The sequence below is a fragment of the Hipposideros armiger genome, unplaced genomic scaffold (genome assembly GCF_001890085.2).
Source record: "Hipposideros armiger isolate ML-2016 unplaced genomic scaffold, ASM189008v1 scaffold_44, whole genome shotgun sequence".
Classification (NCBI taxonomy): domain Eukaryota; kingdom Metazoa; phylum Chordata; class Mammalia; order Chiroptera; family Hipposideridae; genus Hipposideros; species Hipposideros armiger.
The window spans coordinates 2,724,191-2,745,573 of record NW_017731394.1 but is presented as its reverse complement, the minus strand read 5'-3'; positions in this window follow the sequence as shown (position 1 = coordinate 2,745,573).

Here is a 21,383-nt window from a genome sequence, read left to right as displayed (position 1 = left end):
CCCTAGATCCCTAAATTCCATTAGATCCCAGGGTCCTCTGGGACGCTAATAAAGACACAGGGAAGGAAGTAATTGGGTTTTATGAAAGGGAAGACTTAAGAGAGAGGCAAAGCAGCTTGCCCTCAGGTCAAGATCAAGATAACACTGGGAACTGGAACCAACTCTACAGACCCAATTGCTCTGCGTAGAAATCTTCCTGGTCTTCCCTACACACCAGGACCCTATCACCATCTTACACCGGAACAAAAGCATGGAGGATTTGAATGGAGTCTTGATGCTGGTTCCCATGGAGGAAAAGGAAGCAGTGTAAACCAGACCAGGTTGTGTGCAGCAGCCTGGGGACCCTGCATTTGGATTGTCTACTAGAAGATACACATCACAGAATGAAAAAAGTCCAGGGACCTTAATTCCCAAATCAAAGCCAAGACAAAGAATCTCTCTAAGCCAAGTATCAAGCCCTAAGGGGTCTGAGTCTTAATACCAACACAGGCTGTGGTTACAAGGTTAATAAGAGTTGCGTGCTTGCTTTGCAAGAAAGAGGGTGCTTGCTTACTTTACACAGCACCTTTTAACTAGAAGCCCTATATTTATTTTTTAAAGGAAGTGTGTGTTTATATATGTTTCTGTCTATCATCCCCTCCTGATGACACAGAGTTACCTCCAGGGCAGAACATGACAACTATTTAGTGAGAGCCACATAAGAATATTACTGTATGACTGACAGGAACAAGAACTTTTGTCTACTGTGGGAGGAAGGGTTACATAGAGCAGGATATTATCAATTACTTTGGCTAGAATCAAACAAGGAAGTAAGGTTAATAGACTTGTGAAGGAGGTGGGACAATTAAGTTCGTGAACTTGTTGCAATGATGTTGCTAACCTTTCTTGATATCAGAGGGATTATTCATTATGAATTTGTACCAACTGGACAAACAGTTAGCCAAGTTCACTATTTGGAAGTGCTGAAAAGGCTGCGTGAAAAAGACGACAATGACCTGAACTTTTTGTCAACAATTGATCACAACAATGCACCACCTCACACGGCACTATCTGTGGGAGAGTTTTTAGCCAGTAAACAAATAACTATATTGGAACACCCTCCCTACTCACCTGATCTGGTCCCCAATGACTTCTTTCTTTACCCAAAGATAAAGGAAATATTGAGAAGACATTTTGATGACAATCAGGACATATGATGACAGCTCTGATGGCCACTCCAGAAAAAGTTCCAAAATTGCCTTGAAGGGTGGACTAGGCACTGGTGTCAGTGCATAGCTTCCCAAGGGGAGTTCTTTGAGGGTAACTGTAGTGATATTCAGCAATGAGGTATATAGCACTTTTTCTAGGATGAGTTCGCAAACTTAGTTGTCCAAACTTTGTATCATCTTGCCTCTTAACCTACTCCCCACTAAAAGCCACATTTCCAAAATCTTTAGATTTTGGCTTAGATTAGATTCCTGAGGATCTTCAAATCCTCTTAGGAGAAGCATCATGGGTTCTGAAGGTGGCCCCTGAGTTCTGGCTGGGAGGTCTGACATTGACAGCTGTCCTAACAGGTTTGCATACCACCCTCTGATTGTGTCTTTGCCATAACATCTGTGCCTACATACTGAGCAAATCCTCTGCCAGTGGCACATACCACTAAACTTCTGAGGTGGGGACAACCTCGGTGCTGGAGTAGGGGAGGGTGGCTCACCGTTTCTGGAAAGAATGACCCATTGCCTATATGCATATGTGCATGTGCATGTGCAGAGGAACACAAACACAGACACACAGACACACACACACACACACACACACACCCTCAGGCATCTGAATTTGTTCCCAATCTTACCTATGTATCAAAGTTGAATTTTCTGAACTCCCCTTTATATTTTAACCGTTCTCAGGACACCTCCATTCATGCCTGACTTAACTCACCCCTGTGCCATTCCTTCTGCCTCACCTATATAATTATTCTCTTTCTCACCTTATCTTTCCTCACAAATAGCTGTACACAGTGTCCCAACTAATGCCAGCTTTACTGCCAACTTCACTTTGGTTCTTGAATCAAACTGTTTAAACAGTGTGTCCATCAGTGTCTTCAAGAAAACTAATTTCTCATTCTCGGAGTGGGAAGGAAAACGTTAGCCACTTCCAGGCAGCCTCTTGCAGCCAGTATTTTCTTCTTTTTGTTTTGTGCGGGGAAGGTTTTCTTACAATTTGTGCACATCATTTTAGCAGAAGGATTATTTTTCCACTATCACAGAACCCCAAAATATAAAACAGATTAGAGAGATGGCGCTGCATGAGGATTGGACGTGAGGCAGCCACCGCCGCCCCTAATCGGTGGCCCTTCCCCTCCCCACAGGCACTCAGCCTTCTCTGCTGTATCATCCTTTTCACTCTGTGTCCTTGTTCTAAGGCCTAAGCCAATGGAGCACCAGAATCACCTTTACAAGCACAGATTCCTGAGTTCTTCCTCACACCTACCAAACTGGCACGTCTAGGGATGGAGTGATAGCAGAGACAATAATCAGCTTTGCATCCATCACCATCCAATTATATATTTTGTGGGCTCCCATATCATTCCGCTCATGATAAACCAGAAGACTCAGTTCCCGCTGCCCAAGGAGACATTTTCACGGAGCTGACCTTGGGTGCAGTTCTCAGTGCCCAGGGACCATGAGCGATAGGAAACTAGAAAATGTATGAAATTACCATCTAAGTGTCTAATTATTTGGGACAACCTGTGGTACTGGAAGACCAGGGGAGTTGGACCTATTCCTTCACCCTGAACACACGACATGGCTCAACCTTCTCAGAAGTAGCCTGGTATGGCAGAAAGAACATAGATTTTTAAGCTGAACAGACCAGCACAACCTTGTCACATTGATTTAAACTTTAGGTCTCAGTTTCCCATCTGTTTATTGAGGATATAAACATTCTCAGTGAGCTGTTTGGGAAGTTAAATGGGAAATTGTATGAAGTGTTAGCAGAGTGCCTGGCACTTGGTGGGCTCTCAGGAAATGCTTACCTGCTCCTCGAAGTACAGAACATGAATCCCAACAGACCCCCTTAACACTATATGAAGTTACATATGGCTGGTCAGAGACCTAACTCTCCATGCCTCCAAACACAAAGTAGGAGAAGGGGGTAAAGCTGGAAAATTTATAGGAAAAAGAAAGAGAAATGATGACCATTCACATTTATTAAGTTTTAACCATGTCCCAGTCACTAGACTAAGAATTTATTAATAACTTGCACCACCTGATTAAATCCGCACCAAACTCCATCAGAAAGCTACTATTAATAGTCTCACTTTACAGATGAGGATACTGGGATTCAGAAGCCTGATAAGTAACTTGGCCAAGGTCACACAGTCAAACAAGTGGCCGGAGCTCAGACCAAAGTCATTCCAAAAGAAGATTGCTTATCTACAACCCTCTTCAAACAAGAGAAGCTTAACAGCCTGTTGAAATTTGGACTCTAGCATCTTACATAGACATGGAAAACCAAGCTCAGCTCCGGAAGGCAATTAGAAATGTGAATGTTTTTTAGAAGAGTTAGATTGTAAAGTCGACACAGAAAAAAGTAGGAAATAGGCAAACAGGTGTGGATCTTACAGGATAGTCTTTAGCCCCTGCCCTTTAAGACCAAATATTTAAAAAGCTAAAAGCTCAGAATAAGAATTGAGGGGAAACCCATTGGAAAATGCTGTGAGTTGGTCTTGCCTGGGAAGTGACAAGGGGCTCTTGACAAAAAGGTCACTATGCCACCCACCAGGCCTGATAGAACTGGACAGGCTAAATACCACACAGTAAGAAACCATTAGGCCTCTGGGTCCAGAAACACTTGAGGAATAGAGCAAAGAGTTATAGAGATGATGAAAGTATTAAATATGAAGGTTGAGGGCAGTGGTGGAGTCTAGTTGGTGGTAGGGGTTGCCCCCTGCCAGATCAGTTTCTCAATCTCCATTTCTCATAAGCAGCGAATGTCTCAAGAAAATGTAAAATATTCATCAACTAGATTCTGTTCCTAAATGCCTTCCACATAGAAATTAGGAATTCTGGACCCGCTCCTGCTTCTGGAAAGAATGCATCTAGAAACCTCCTGGAAATGATATTCAAGAGTTGACAAGTACATCCCCTGGGACCATGCAAAAAAACTCATTTGCATAAATGAATTATCCATTCAGTCTCTTCAAAACATATGCACCTGTAAGCTGGTGGACTATCAAGAATGAAGCCCTTGGAATTATTCTGAATAATTCCATATTTGGGGGAAATCCAGATGAAATCTCCCCCCACATGTATAATGACATGTGCATGATTTTTCTCCCCTTTCTCTTCCCCACCCTCATTCTTAGCAACCACATGTGAGTTCAGGGTTTGGAATTAGTCAGCCTGTGTTTCTGGATAAGGGCTGTAAACCAAACAGTTCTATTTTCAGACCTAACTTCTTTTATGACAGTGCCCCAGAATAGTTTCATGAGAATCTTGATTTAAGGTTGGAGGTTAATAGATCTGAAATTCTGGGAACCAAAAAATATTATGTAGGTGGGTGTACAGTAAAACTGAAATAAGGAACTCCTTCTCTGCAAACCAAACCCAAAATCTACACCATTGGTTCCTGTGAAAACTTCTCTTGGGAGGACAATCCTGCTATGAAAGGGGCCAGCTAGTCTACCACTTCCTTACAGTGGAAAATACAGAAGCTCTTGAGCTCCGTTACAGGGGAAAGAATGGGAGATGGAGGGGAGGGCCAGGAGCCACCCCCAAGGGGAGTCTGCAAAGAGGGCATGGTCAGCTGGTTGTGGACATTGTTCATCAACAGCAAAGTCCCACGCTGATGGACTTTTTCCATTAATGCCTAAAGACTTCAAAGCCCACCCAGGGTTTACGGTTCTCCAACTCACCAGTGTGTGGTTCTCCGGGAGTTGCCAGGACCACTAGAGCAGAAAACCTCAGGAAGTCCAACCTTAGATCTCACAATTGTGTGTGGTTGTGGTAGAGGAGGGGGACCCTTGGCAAAGGTCTGATATTTGCTAATCCATTTTCTTTCCAGCTTGGCAGGTCACCTTAACTTGGAAGCTGAATGCATAGCTGGGAAAAAAATAGGCTTGTTAGGGGATGGGTCAATGCTCTGTGAACTTGAGCTTTCGCTGGGGGTAAGATTCTTTGAACAACCAGGTAAAATGTGCCTATGAAGCCACAGCACTGTGTCTACATGGACACGATTGCCAGGCATCCAGACCCACGAAGTGTCACTGCGTGGCCCATGGAGTGGACCGTTCATTCCTCAGAGCTATCGGCAGCAAGCACCAGACAGGAGGCAGGGTTGCTGGGAATGAGAGTAGAGTGAGGTCAAGGAAGAAAGAGACAGAGAGAAATTTCTGCGTGTTTTATCCTGATACCCATAAAGAAACTGTGAAATGTCCTCCAAACTCACCTAGGTAATATTTCTTACCATTTTAGACACACTATATACCAGAATTTTATCCACAGACTCCCATTCCTCACATGGGCCGCTTTCTCAAAAAGGAACTCAAAAAGATTATTCCCGTATTGCAGAATCTCTGCCAGTTCCCCATTCCTTGGGGCTGTCCCTCAGAGGGAAGCACACCTGCCAAGGAGGGTACACAAGATGATTTTAAGTACAAATAATAATTTTTAATAGTTATATGGTTTTGATGTGAAAACAAACATAGTAAAGTAAAACGGAGAGTCAATGTTAAGTCAACGTGGAAATTATTAAGGAAATAACAGAGGTGAGTTCACAGACATGGCAAAAATAGAGGTAATAAAATATGAAAGATTACAATTTTGGAAGCAGTGGCTTAAAGACAATCCAAAGCCCCTGAGGCGGTGCCATTTATCAGTCCTCCATCACTTGTTCTTCACTGATGTCCCAAGTCTCCTGGTCTCAAGCTGTGCCTCACAAGGTACACATCCCAGGTACGGTTGACCCAGGCCGTTTCAGCACATGTGTCGCCTGCTTCCCTGCTTCCTATTTGTCTCACCACATGGACCATCTTTTCCCCATCTTTGCTCAGTGAAACCCAACCCATTTCTCTGTTCAGTTTTCCCCCAATTGTTTCATCAGAATTTAGATCTCCCAGAACTGTTTGTTGGTACAGTAATACCTTGGTTTGCGAGCATAATTCGTTCCGGAAACAAATGACTCGTATTGCAAGACATCGCTCATTTACCAAGTTAAAATGTATTAGAAACGTTTGCTCGTCTTGTGGAACACTCGCAAACCAAGTTACTCACAATCCAAAGTTTTACTATACTTAGAACCATTCAATAGTCAACATTCGACACGTGTTTATTGAGCTTCTACCAAATGCCAGGCATGCTGCTCGCAATGGGGATTCAGCCATCAAAGAAGAAAAAAAGAGACAAAAACTCCTGCCATCAGGAAACATAGATTCTAATGAAGTGAGGTATCAACACATTTGCTATTCTCTGCCATGTGAGGCTACCTTGAAGTACTGCTTTTTCCCAGCCAGCTGAGTAACCAGGCAGACAAGGTCTTCATTGTCCCCAGAAAGGCCTGACATGACTCCTATCAAGTAGTGAGGCATAGAATTGACATTTCTCGGAGGTTGAAATCCCAGAGTTGGCACTCTTGTGTCTAGACTCATAACGCATGCACCCGTGTGTCTGTCTATGGTGCTTTAGACACTATTTGCTCTGTATATCTCCTGAGACCTTCCCAACATTCCTGAACCATGGGATGCACACACGATGGTTGAAAGGATGGCCCCATAGGACTTGGTGTCTGTGCAGCGGTCACGAGTTAGTGCATGGCAGACAGAGTCTTGAGGTCAAGTACATCGTTCAGTGGCTCTTCTTATAGCGTGATGAGCCCCAGGGAGAGACGCCTTCAGGCACAGACACAAACCCACAGGAGATAAACCCATAGAACCTACTGGTGCAAGGCTCTGTCACCACTGCTGAAAAGAGGAGGACCTTCGAGAACACTGCGAGGAGCAGGAGAAGCCACAGACATCTTTCCAGAAAGAAACAGTGCAGAGTTCTTGCCTTGCAACTCCCTCTTCTCCTTCTCACCCTCATCTCTTTTCTGGAACCACTGCCAAGCCTGGGCAGCAAGGCTGCATATAGAGTAACCAACTCATCCCAGACTTTCCCAATTTCACACTGAAGGCCCCATCTTCCTGGAAAGCCCATGATCCCAGGCAAATCAGAAAGGTTGGTCAATCTAGCTGTATTGCACGTAGACTGTGCTCCAATCTTCTCTAGCACCTGTGTGTCCTTGGGCAGTTACCTACTACCCTGAGCCCTATTTTCTAATCTGCATACCATCCCGGAGGGCTGCACTGGGGATTAAAGAAGTGATGTCTGTTTAGAGAGTGTGCCAATGCACCATAAATGGTTGCTGTTATTAATCCCTTAGGAGGCTGGACTGAGAGCAGTGTAAAAAGGGATTGCCACAATAGAATCAAAGGGCCTGTGAGCTGGTTAGTGCCTGCTGAAAGGCTCTCTGTTTTGGAGTTGAACATGCCTAGGATCACGTGGTCACAACAGACATAGTCTCTCATCAGCGTCTCTGACTGGCAGCAAACAAGAGACTTGCCAGCAAAATTTGTAAACCAAACTCGCGATCCACCCACCTCTGCCTGACTATTTTTATTAAGCACTTGTTATGTGCCAGATACTAAGTACTCTATTTACGTGCAATTTCTCATTTAACCCTCGCAACAGCCCCTCCACGTAGCATTATAATCCCCTATTTTAAGGATGTGGAAACTGAAGCTGAGAGATTTAGTAACTTGCCCAAGGTCACACTGCTGGGAAGGACAGACAGGAACCAGAGCTGCCTGACCTCAGAGTCCCTATCCTAACCACTACCTAACCATATGTAGGAGACATCCTCTCCCTGTGCCATGGCAAGAGCAGACCACTTTTCTCCCCTCTAGATAGAAGGAAACTGGCATTTGACAAAGCACTGGGCAATCTGATCAGCCTTGGAGAGAAGGGGAATTAGCAGGCGAGCCCTTGCTTGCAGGGTGGTGGCTTACCCTGAAACCCTGCTGGGTTTCCCAGAACCCTGAGTGAATATTTACATAATCTCATTACATTGTTCCCCAGCTTCAGACTGAGGAAAAAACAGAGCCAACCTGGGCTGATGAACCATTGTAGTTTGGACATATTGTTTTCCAACCCACAACAGTGTAATAGGCAGACTCACTCCTGTAGAATCCTAAATAAGGGTTCCTGACTTAGATATAGACTGAGGTTTTCATCCCAACTCTACCACTTACTAAAAATGCCACTCTGGAAAACTGGAGGCTCGGTTCTCCCATCTGTAAAATGGGCATAAAAGTTTGTCCCAGTATCACCAACACCATCATCATCACACCTCATGGAGTACTTAAAAGTGTGCTAAGCACTATACTCACATCTTCGCATCAGATTCTCTCAAAAGCCCTTTGATGTTGTTACTATTGTAATCTCTATTTTACAGTTGAGGGGATCAAGGTTTAGGGAAGTTAGGACATTTGGCCAAAGTTGCACATCTAGGAAGTGGCAGGGGCACGTCTGAAGGCCAGGTGGTCCAACAATAGAACCTTGTTCTCTGTCCTCTTCCCCTTGTTACCTATATACTATCCCTTGTACTATGTACTGTGAAGCTTTTGATGAGGTGACACATGTGAATATGCCCAGCTCACAGGTCACCCTCTGGGAACATCCTCCAGTCCACAATTCTCAGCCCACTGCTCCTTACAAGCACCTGGAAAGAAAAGAGGGGGCCTCGCGGTGGGAGCAGCCTCTCCATGGGAGCCTCTCCTTCCCCCAACTGTATTGCCCTCCTAGGTGATGGCGAATGACTCACCAGTTCTGTTAAGCACCCAGGAGCCTGAGAGTGACCCAGGAAGGCAGAGGAACCAAGGAAAGAGCATCTTCCTGCAGAACAGAACCAGGCAGTACCTTGTGGTATAGGTAATTACAGGCTGGAGAGGCAGCATGGAGGTGAAGGGCTGGCTAGTTTATGGGACTCGGAGGATGAATCACAACCCCAAAGCCTTTGAGGAGGTCTAGAGGCTTCACCAGGCCACTGGAGACCCAACTAGAATTTTATAAACAAATGCCAAAGAATACCTTCCTCCCACCCCTGTCTCGAAGACCACCCCACATGACCTCCTTGGCTTCCCTCCCTCTATAAGTCCATGTCTAAGTCCCCCAATACTGCTCCCACTAGCCCAGAATTCTCTAAAAGGGGGAGAGGAGGGTGTGATGTTGGGAATGCAATAGAATTGTCAAGTACACACAAATCGGCAATGTGGTTGAAAAGTGGAATTCATGGCTTTTCGTGTTGTCCTACAACAGGGTAAAAAAGAATCATGTTTCGGGCCGGCCAAGTGGCACGATGGTTAAGAACTGGCTTGGGACGCCAGAGGGCCCCGGTTCGGATCCCACATATGAGGGCCAGTGACACTGCCCTCTACAGCTAAGATGCTGAACAACAGCTCAACCTGGAGCTGGTCTGCCATGAGTCGCCAGCGACGGCGTAGGCTGCAGCCACTGCTGCAGTGGGTTGCCATGGGCTACCGTGTGTAGCCAGCAGCCAGCGTGAGCAGCCAGCAGCCGCCGTGAGTAGCCGTCCAGAAGCCGGCGACTGATCAGCCTCGCCCGGGAAGAGCGCAATGATGGTGCCAACTTGGGCCAGTGAAGCAACGTCCTCCACAACTAGACTGAAGAACAAAACGACAGCAACTTGTCTGTTCCCCTTCCCCCAATTCCCTAGCACTGTTCCCATCACCCCAATTCTCCAATAAAAATCTAAAAAAAAAGAATCATGTTTCATCAAGATAGAAAATAAAAACCTGCCACTATCATGACACTACCCTCTACCCCCAAGCTGAGCCCTGCCATGCTGAAATAGAGGTTCTCCTCAGCATTTTGGTTTAGGGTCAGATAGGCCTACATTTGGATTCCATATCTGCCATTCGTGGCTGTGTGAACTTGGCCAAGTGACTTGACCTCTCTGAGCTTCTACTTCCCTCTTTACTAAATGTAGAGTATAGCAGTACTCACTCTGCAGGGCAATTAAGGGGATTAAATTAGATAGTCCATGTAAAGGGCAACTTTTGCCAGTTATTTGATTTATTATTCCCTTAATTCTGAATTCTGCCTCCTCCTTTCCCAGTACTCAGCCTTCTGTCTTAGCCAATTTCCGTTGACCACCATCTCCCCATAGTTTGTTGGGCTTGGCTCCCTGCCCCTGCTTATGGGAGTCTTTAAATGGGGCCAGTTGAATTGGCGGCTTACCGTGAACTCAGGCTCCTAAATCTTTGGTTACCTACACACGCCAGCAGTGGGGCCTGTGTTGTCAGTAATCTAGTCCTGGAACTTTCCAGTGGCCGCTTGTTTTAAGGTTCAGAGGCTGAAGAGGCCCCCTGCCTCCCACCCCATTCTCAACCCCTCCCCTTCCTGAGCGTGCTCGCTCGCTCACCTGCACACAGCACCAGAAGGTTATGGGCTCTTTCCATGGAAATGCTATTTGGTTACCTGGTGTTTTGCATGTTGTATCACCAAAGGCTTGGATGTGACCAAAACATGTGACTAGCCACAGCTTGACAATGACAGTTTTTCACTTTTTAAAACAAATACCTTACATCTTCTCCCCACCTTTCTCCTCTCTCAAACTACCCTCTCCAAACACAACCAAGATCTGTGCATCCGAACTTTCTAGAATAACAATAACGATACTAAAGTGTTGGGTCAAGCACAATGCTTTGTGCGTACAATTGATTACTCCATTGCGTCTAGATTTTATGTTTGGAAGTGGGGGTAACTCCTTTTAACCCTCAAAGCAAGCTTTCCATATATTCTCAGGCCTGGTTTCTCCCATTTTATTAGGTAACCATTTCCCAGGTGGCCCCTGCCTACTGCCTTCTTATAGCGCTCTACTTGTCAGTCAGAGGAGCAGCGGAACAAAGCTGTTCAGTCGCCCACATGGCCAGTGGAGGCAGGGGAAGGGTCACAGTTAAAGCCCTAACAGAACTGATAACGCCGTGGTTGGTTTGTATATGGAGAGGCAGGCATGCCGCTTGTGGGTGGGTATATTTGCACAATCTTTATGGAGGGCAATTTGGTGGTATCTATCAAAATTTTATGCTCATATCCTTTGACTCAGCAACCTCATTTCTCAGAATTTCTCCCTTAGATGTATATACACAAGACCACAGAAATATTAAAAAACTGAAAATAACACTAGTGTTCATCAATAGGAGAACACGTAAATAAACTATGGTCCATCTATACCAAGAAGTAATAGTAGGAAAGCTGAATTAAACCTGTATGCTATGACATTAAAAAAAAAGTCCAGGGCCGGCCGAGTGGCACGTTGGTTGAGAGCTGGCTTGGGACGCCAGAGGGCCCCGGTTTGGATCCCACATATGAGGGCCAGTGACACTGCCCTCTACAGCTAAGATGCTGAACAACAGCTCATTCTAGAACTGGGCTGCTGTGAGCCGCCAGCCACTGCGTAGGCTGCAGCCCCTGCTGCAGCGGGTTGCCATGGGCTACCGTGTGTAGCCAGCAGCCAGTGTGAGCAGCCGTCCAGAAGCCGGCGACTGATGTGCCTCGCCCAGGAAGAGCGCAATGATGGTGCCAACTTGGGCCAGTGAAGCAACGTCCTCCACAACTAGACTGAAGAATAAAATGACAGCAACTTGTCTGTTCCCCTTTCCCCAATTCCCCAGCACTGTTCCCATCCCCCAATCCCCAATAAAAATCTTAAAAAAAAAAAGTCCATATACAGTGAAAAAACAAGATAAAGAACAAGGCTTACGATTGTACTTTTTTGTTTAAATATATGTATTTTACATATGTCTGGGAAAATACAAAATAAACAATTAATAGTTGCTGCTAGGGCGGGAGGTCAGGAAGAGCATTCGCATTCTTCTTTGTATAAATTTTGTGAAAGGTGTATCTTTATCTATATTTATATTTATATGACACAAATAACCCAACACAGCAGATCTCCCCGTCTCTCTCCTTGCCACCCCTCCAGTAGAATCCTCTAGCAAAGCAATACATAATAACCCAAAATAAACACTTATTCAGAGCTTTGCAGTTTATAAAACATTTCCATAAAGAAAACTTTATTTAAATCCCACACCATCACTGTAAGATGATCACCAGTTTACAGAAGAGGAAACGCAGAGAGGAAAGGTGGTTCAGCCCCACATCCAATGCTGGTGGTTGGTAGAGCCAGGACTAGAAGCCCAGGTTGTCTACCTCCAGTGTCGGGTACCTTTCCAGCCCTCCCAGCTGATACCTGCAATATTTATTCTGTGGCCCAAATCAGGTGACACTGGCCCCAGGTCTTCTCTGGCGTAGGGTGACAGCCAGAATACCGGGCATGGCTAAGAAAGCTGAGGGTGGAGGGGAGAAGAGCAGAGAGATGGGGGAGGTAAAGGGCATGGGGGAGAACAGAGGTCAAAAGGATTTGAAAGGCCCAAGAGGCTGCGTATCCTGCTCAATAATTCAAGGTGTAGTCCATCAACACGCCAGGTGAGCAAAACCCTAACAGGTGCCTCCTTCCCATGACTGCTCTGTTGTTTGGGGATGAGCCTTTTGTCACCATCTTGCTCGCAGCTGTATGTGAGCTGAGCCTAAACTCCAGCGTGGCAGTGGGGCTGCTCCCATCCTAGGCATGTCACATGAATTTCTGCCCAAGGGGTCTGTCCTCAGAGCCACAGGTAGGAGAAGAGAAGATCACACAGGCCTTTCTATAACGCACATCTGTTTGTTTAACATGCTTCAGTGGCTCCCATGCCCTTTGAAATTAAGTCTGGCCTCCACAATGGGATTCACAAGGTCCCTTGTGATTTGGCACCTACTTATTTTTTCAGCCTCAGCTCCAGTTATTTTTCATCTGTCATTCTACCTATTGACTCCATTCAGTACCCCAAACAGGCAGGCCATTCTCTCCTTCTCTCGCTCTCTCTGTCTCTCCTCCAATTTGTTCGATACGCTGTACCATCTGCCCAGGGCACATTTACTCCCCCTTTTTCTCCTGGCTAACTGCTACTCATCCTTTAGATCTCAGCCCGACATAGCTTCTTCTGGGGAGCTTTCTTTATCAGATTACCCTGCCACCCCCAAGTTGTTACCTCTCTTCTCTCTGGGTCTTCCTCTCTCTGGCACTTACTGCACTGCATTGTAATGGCTTATGTATTGTCTCTCTCCCTGGCTGGACTAGCATAGTGGCTGGTTTATCATAGGAATCCCTAAAGATAGAATTAATGAAAGAGGAGTGATGTGGTGCGGCTGTCATCCCATGGTAGAGGACAGGTATCAGGCTTCAGCAATGGAACTTAGCCTCGCAGTCCTGGTTGGTGTCACATAAATGCTGCTGCCTTCATCTACAGGACCAGTTCCTCTCTGCCATTGTCTGGAAACTCTTAAGCCTTGAATGATGAGGTACGTGACAAAGGGCAGTGACTCTTAGGAGGTATGTTGTGAGAAATTTCTGGCAGGTTCTAACCACAACTTCTTAGTGGGAAAGACAGAACACCCTCAGGTTTACAAGGTGGTAATAGAGCCCTAGAACTGTGACTAGGCTCAAGAGGCCAGGACTCCATTCTTTGCCTCCAGGAAAGACTAGCTCATCACAGACAAGTGGGTGTCTCCTTACACTATAAGCAATAGTATATTATTATTATTAGCAGCATAATAATTGTTCCACTAAAACGAGGCACTCACAGCCTTCCTGGGTCACCTTTCCCAGGAGTCAGTAGAACACAGAACCTGGTCTCAACAGCGTAAGATCAAACTGCATCCCCCCATGTCCTCATGATTGTCCAATGCTAGGCAAAGGGAAGCAAGCGGGTTCTCCTTCAGAAGAAGGCAAAAAAGATGCTCTAGAGACAGAGTTTGGGTGCACAGAGTCATCGGGGTCACAAGCAGACATCACCCTCCCCATTTAACAATCAACTGAACCCTTCCTCTGCGCATGGGGCTGCATGAGGCACAAAGTCCTCGCCCGCCCATGACCTCCTTGGGTCCTCACAACACCACTAGGTGACACGTGCAGCCTGGGATTGGGAGACAGCTGAGGCTGGGACAGACACTGACTCTGGGTCACTTTCCGAGAGCCTTGGGTCCTACACACGTGGCTAGGACCAAGGAACCAAGACAGTTACTTACCAGTCTGATTGCCCTCCACTTTTTGTTATTCTGTATCTCAATCTGGAAAGAAGGTAGCAAATGGAACAGCCCAACCCACATGCCCCACAGTTCATGCTTTCAATAAACACATGAGCAGCTAGTATGTGCCAGGCACTGTTCTAGGCTCTAGGAATAGATTAGTGGCTAAAACAGATTTCAAAAAGAAAAACAAACAAACAAAAAGAAGCATATCCTCATGGAGCTCACATTCTGGTGCTGTGGTTGTTTTGTTTTGTTTATTGGGGAATTAGGGGGATGGGAACAGCACTGGGGAATTGGGGGAAGGAGAACAGACAAGTTGCTGTCCTTTTGTTCTTCAGTCTAGTTGTGGAGGACGTCGCTTCACTGGCCCAAGTTGGCACCATCATTGTGCTCTTCCCGGGCGAGGCAGATCAGTCGCCGGCTTCTGGACGGCCACTCATGGTGGCTGCTGACCGCTCACGCTGGCTGCTGGCTACACATGGTAGTCCATGGCAACCCACTGCCACAGGAGCTGCAGCCTACGCCGTTGCCGGCGACTCACGGCAGCCCAGCTCCAGGTTGAGCTGTTGTTCAGCATCTTAGCTGTGGAGGGCAGTGTCACTGGCCCTCATATGTGGGATCCGAACCGGGGCCCTCTGGCATCCCAAGCCAGTTCTTAACCATCACGCCATTCGGCTGGCCCTGGTGCTGTGGTTTTTATAAATAGCTATCAATGGCATGATTACAGATGATACATGGACCGGGAATTCAGCCATATTGAATCACATAGTGAGAAATACGTACCCTTTCCAGTTCTTCCCATCCTTCACAGGCTGCTGATACCCCCTTTCAATGAAAGGGCACAGCTGCAGGATCCCGTGTGGAGTTAATCCCATTGTTGGGTTCTCATTGTGTTTATTAACAGTTAACATCTCTGCCTGCAAGCGATACAAATTTTCCATTAAAGGTAGTGATATCATCACTTTTTAAATAAATGTAAATTCTTTAATCAGGGAGTCATTTTAAATAAGGGACCTAAGAGGCTAATGGATGTAGCACAGCCCCGGGTTTTCAGGACATTTGAGCTAGGCTGTGACAAGCATGTGGCCAATTTGCTGCCAACTTGCAAGACCAACACACTCTCATGTCACCTTGTTCTTGGGCTTTTCAGAAGCAGAATTGGGATAGCCCAAAGGTTCATTGCTTAATGCTTTTAATCCCACATCTGTCACCTTTGTCCCCCCACCCACCCTCCAGCCACACCTGGGCCCACCCCACACTGTCTCCGGGAAAGAGGCCACAGGAGCCAAGTCTGGAGCCCGACAGCAAACACCCTGCCCTTCTTCCTATATCTCCCGCCAACGATTTATCTCCCTTATCTCCGTGTCCACACTTTCACTGAGGGCAAAGGTCATTCACAGGAAGCTCCCTCCAAGTTAATTCCCCTTCACGCTCAGAAGCCAGCTCGCCCCTCCCACTCTGAGTGAGGAAGAACTGCGTCCAACCCCTCTGAATCCAACTTCTCCTCAGGTCAGCGGGTCCCTCACAGGCTCAGCATCAGAAGCACCTGAGGGGCTTTACCAGCATATAAGGTACCTGGCTCCCCACAGGCTCGCTGAGTCAGAGTCAACCGGATATGGGGCCAGGAAAGCTGCATTCTGTGCTCCTTCCAAGGGCCTGAGGCTCAGCTGTGTCTGAAAGCTGACATTCTTGGATGGAAACACCTGCTTGCTATCCTTCCTGTGTGGCTGAGGAAGGACCCACAGTTCTCTTATCAGGGCAGCAAGTATAGTAGTTTAGTTAGTACTTGGGCTTTGGAGTTGAGCAAACCTGGATTCAAATCCTGGGTTCACCACAAAGAGGACATGGCTGAGCAGCCTCAGGCAAGCAGATTAACCACTCTGAGCCTTAGTCTTCTTGGCTGTAACTGGGGGGTGACAATGGCTCCTGCCATCCTCAGGTTGTTTAAAGGGTCCCACGACACTAGGTATGTAAAGTGCATTGTACAGGCACTGGCTTGGAGTGAGAGCTAAAGAAATGCTGGCCAGTGTTAACACAGGATTGGGTTTTTACCTTGGTAACCAAAAGGGACTCAAAGTGGTTTGCAGGGAAGACAAGAGCGAGGGAAGAAAGAGGGAACCCCAAAACAACCCATACTGCCCAGATGGTATTTGCCATTTTCCCTTCGAGATGCGAGGTCCCTAAAGTCAGAGGTCAGGATTCTCGGTCACTCTTCATCACTCTCCCCATCTTGATCTCTACCCACATTGGACATGTTACCAAAGTAACCAAGCGACCTACAGATGTGAGACAGAATTTCACCAAGAGAAAAAAACTGAGGGAACAGAGGCCCACTGTAAGGAGAATCTAGGACCCCCGTATCATGGATGAGGAGGGTTGGAAAAGTCCTGTTTCTTCACTGACAGAGGATGAGGTTCTCCTATCTCGCCTACACTGGAGTCCTTCTTTTCTTCACTTGGAACCTGGGACCAAAGAAGGTGAAATGACTCAACCACGGCCTCACAGCTAGCATCCTGGCTCTCACCAACTCACCCCACCCCACCCACTGCCCACACAAAGGGCACAGCCAACATTTCCATGAGGACGTTTGTCTCTTGGCCTCCATCACCTGCTTGGCAACGTGTCCAGAGCTCAGGAATTACTCGCCAGTTGAATGAATGAGCAGTTGGGGAATTACTGTATTTCCCCATGTATAAGACGCACCTTAATTTTGGGGCCCGAAATTTGAAAAAAAAATGTATTACATAAAGTTTTTGAACTCAAGTTTTATTCATCATAAAATTCATACAACTCCTCCTCATTGTCAAAGCTCCCAACCATTAGCTTGTCCTCATCTGTGTCTGATGATGAATCACTGTCTTCATATATTGCCTCATCCTCAGTTCCATCTATGGCATTTGAAATCTACAACCACTGTATAAGATACACCCAGTTTTAGACCCCAAATTTTTCAAAAAAGGGTACGTTTTATACATGGGGAAATATGGTAAGTCTCTTACTGGGAGGAGAACACATAATGTAGCAGACAGAGGCAGGGCTTCTAAGACTGTAATGTGTCATGTTAAAATGCAGATGCTGACTCAAGGGGTTTGGGATGGACTGGGGTTCTGCATTTCTAGCAGGCTGCTGGGTGATGCCGACAATGCTGGCCGCAGATATAACCTCAGATTCGAAGCCCAACACTGCTATTTACCAGTCATGTAGGCTTGAGCCTGTTACGATGCCTGGATTTGCTTGCCTGTAAAAGGGGAAGGGGCGGTGATAATAGTTACACTTTATGGAGTTATAGGGAGGTTTAATGCATTCCTATGTGTTAAACACTTTGCCCAGGGTCTGCCACACATTAGGCACTCAGAAGCCATTGGCTGTTATCAGAAGGTAGGAAAGCCTTTCCTATAGGAAGGAAGTCCTCCTGCTTTCTGTCCTGGACCCCCACCCCAGAAAGGTCAACACATTCTTCTTTGGCATTGGACTAGCCTTGATCCAAACCACCCTCAAACAGCCCTGAGACCAGAAAAGTTGAGTCCACCTAGCCAAGGTAACGGTAGGAGCAGCCCAGGGCACTCCCCCAGCCCCTGCAGATGTGCAGCTGGGAGAGCTGAGCCAATTAAGTGCCCCAGGCAGAAGGAACAGAGCTGTGCCTTGCAGAGCTGAGGTTCCAGCTGGCAGTCCTTTGGTTTTGTTTTCTCTAAAAGCCTCTCAGAGCTTGCAGGGGGCAGAGTGGTTTTTATCTCCAAGATCCTGAAGAGTCAGGAGGTAATAAAGATGATGAAGTAATTATGGAATCCTGCTGATATCATAGGGCAGAAGGCAGCAGGCTTATCAGGGGAGTTCTCAGGAAGCATAAATTATAAGCCCATTAGAGCAATTCGGTCAGCAAGGGCTTAAGAAAAACTGAGAAAACTGGGAACCAGGTGCTTAAAGGTTGGTTCCTTTTCTTCTGGCTGGGGGACTCTTTTTTCTCTACTCTCAGCAAGTTTCTCTACCCCCGACCCCAACTTTTCTGCCCTCAGCAACATAAGCATCCGCATCATTCATACTAAGGCATGAAGGGCTATGAGCAGCTTGAGTGGAAGTCTGAAACTCTTGTTATCCCTGGACTCCAAGTCTTTGGCTGAAAGAGAAATAATACTCTACTGAGAACCTTTTAGACATCAGCCATGGGAATTGGCAGTTGGAAGAAAAGTGATGACGTTTTAAAGTCAGGAAGCCCTGAGTTCGAATCCCAGGTCCAGCAATTACCAGCTGTATATCCTTAGGTAAGTCACCAAGTCCCTCATCTGTAAAGCAGCGCTCATAGCAACCTTCCAGGGTGGCTGCGGGATTAGAGAGAATGTACAGGAAGCACCCAGGATAATGCCTCACACTGGCAACCCCTCAATGAATGGCCGTGATGATGACTTCCTTGGGGTAGCCTCCCCCACCTCCCCAGGTGGGACTGGCCCTTCCCCCTAGATCCCAGCCTGTCTATCTCCTCCTCCACCAGTTTCGCAGGTAGACTACTGGAAGTCGTTCCATGTGTGTCTGTTTCTTTTCTCCACTTCCCACTGTGAGCTCTCTGAGAGAAGGGAACCTGTCTAATTTATCTTGGATCTCCGTGTCCTGCACAGGCTGGCATAAGAAATGGGCCCATCCGAATTCCAGACCCTGACCTGAGATAAAGGGAGCCCTCCTTGGGTACCTGCCCCCATTTGTCCTCAAGGCTGAGGCTTGGCTCAAGGAAAGGGCCTGTGGGGAAGGGGCAGCAGCCCTGTAAGACCCTCAGTTCCAGGGGGCTGCAGCCCTGCCAAGACTGCCTGCCGCTTCTCTCTAGTGAACGACCTCAGTGTGATCCCGCTCCTCAGGGCAGGTGAGGTCCTGGTATGTGCAGGCAGGGAAACTCTAAGCTCTAGGTTGGGAATGTTCTCCATTGTTTCACTCTCTCTCTTATCTCCAGCTAGTTAGTGATTAACTGCTCTTTGAAGGTTTCCCAGCCTCCCAAGTCCCCAGGAGCACAGGTGGCCACTGGGTTGGAGCAGGAGAGCCTGACTCAGGGCCCAGTTCTCTCTGCAAGACAAGGAGGACCCAACGCACAGCCCCCAGGTCATGGGCCCAGGAGGGCAGAGCCAAGAGGTTTGGCACTGCACTAACTAGCAAGGGTTGCTGGGAATGGCACCAGGGAGGTGTTTCTGCAGGCGCTGTTTGCTTGGAGGTGTGTGTGGGGGGAGGACTGGGGGCTAATGACCAGGACCTGGGGGAGAGAGGGCTGACTTTTTCTCACCACACCTGCTCCACCCCATCCCAGGCTTTCTGTACAAACCCTGACCTGTACCTGCCATCAGATAAGAGCTACATTTGCAGCTCTTATCTGATGGCAGCTACACAAGTCAGGGTTTGTACAGAAGTTGAAGCAACCACCTCTCACCCTTTTCCAGCGAGCTGCTCCTCAGGTGGGCCATGACGGAGACCAGGTAGAAGAAGGAGCTGACTTGGTCAAGCCCCGTCCATGTCCTTTCAGGATGTGGGCTCCCCGCTTCCCTTTCTTTGATGCCAGGATTTTTCATTTGAGGTTTGGACTTCAATAGAACTTTCAGGTAGACCGTTGAACTCCTAAAAGGATACACGATTAGCAGAACAATGGGGAGTGCGCATCTAAGTACAATGTTCTAGGAATGGGCTCCCACACTCAGCCAAAGTGATGTGAATCGGACCTTGTCACGTCTCTCACTAAAACCCTTGGCTCACTTCCTGTTTATGCCATTGCTTTTTTGAGGGGAGGGTGACAAACGCTTATCATGACATAGAGGCCCTTGGCTGCGCTCTGTCACCTTCTCTTTTGTCCCCAGCCTGGATCACACGCTCAGGCCCCACTGGGTCTCTCTCCCTAGGCTTCACCACTGGTTCCTCTCTCTGCCTCTAGCTTTCCTCCAGCTCTTCTCACAGAGGCTTCCTTCTCATAGCTCAGGTTCAGCCCAATGTCTCACCCTCAGAAAGCACTGCTCTGACTGCCCTCGCTGAGCCAGCTCCCCACAACACCCTGTTTATGTCTTCATAGAGCCTACGTCTTGCTTCACTACTTATTTAGTGTTTAGAATGCAAGCTCCGTAAGGACAGGACTTTGTGGGGCTCCCTGTTATAGTTCCAGCATCCGGGGTACAGGAGACTTCAAACATATCTGTAGGATGAATGAATGAATGAATGAATGAATGTGAAGCTTTCCTTGGGTCCTCCGAGGGGTTTGTTGTAAAACCCAAAACTTAAGAACTATTGCTCTAAATCAGGGATTTCCAAATTATAGCCTCTGAACCAAATCCAGCCCACTGTTTCTGTACAGCCTGTGGGCAAAGGATGTTCTCTATGTTTTAAAATGATTGGAAAAAATCAAAAGAAGAATAATATTTAGTAACATGTAAAAAAATATGTGAAATTCACATTTCAGTGCCCATAACCCAAGTTATATTGGAACATAGCCACTATCAGCCATTTGTGTATTCTCTACAGCTGTTGTCACACTACAACAGCAGAGCTGAATAGTTGTGACAGAGACTGTTTGGCCTGCAAAGCCTAAAAAATATTTACTGCCTGGGCCTTTACACAAAAGTTTGCCAACCTCTGCTCTAACTGACACTAAGAAGAGAAGTAGAGATGGAATCCAATTGGATATAGGAAAGGATGGAGGGAGGGAAAGGAATAAAAGTAAAAGAGAAAGGAGAAAGAGAAAGAGAAACAATAAGGAGAATAAAATAACATTTTACTGAGCACCTGTTATACATACCATGCACTGTATTTAGTGCTTTGCCTACCTTATTTCTCAGCTCTAGAAAACTACAAGTAGAGGCAAAATCTTTGGTCAGGAAGCCTCCATCCCCAGACTCTCTGCTTCCCCTGAGTACCTGTTGCCTGTTGACCATCCAGCCTCCTCTCCTATCACTAACACACTCAGCTCTGACCCCTTTCCCATAGCATTTTCTGTTCCAGACATTTCTCTCTGCAGAGATCAAAGCTTGCTTGTCCATCTTAGTCCTTTAAAGTTCTGCTCTCTTTTCTCAGAAATAGAACATATAATCTGAAAATTTATATGGAGCCATAAAAGACCCCGAATAGCCACAGCAATCTTGAGAAACAAGAACAAAGTGGGAGGTATCACGCTACCCAACATCAAATCATACTACAAGGCTAAAGTAATCAAAACAGCATGATACTGGCATAAAAACAGACACACAGATCAATGGAACA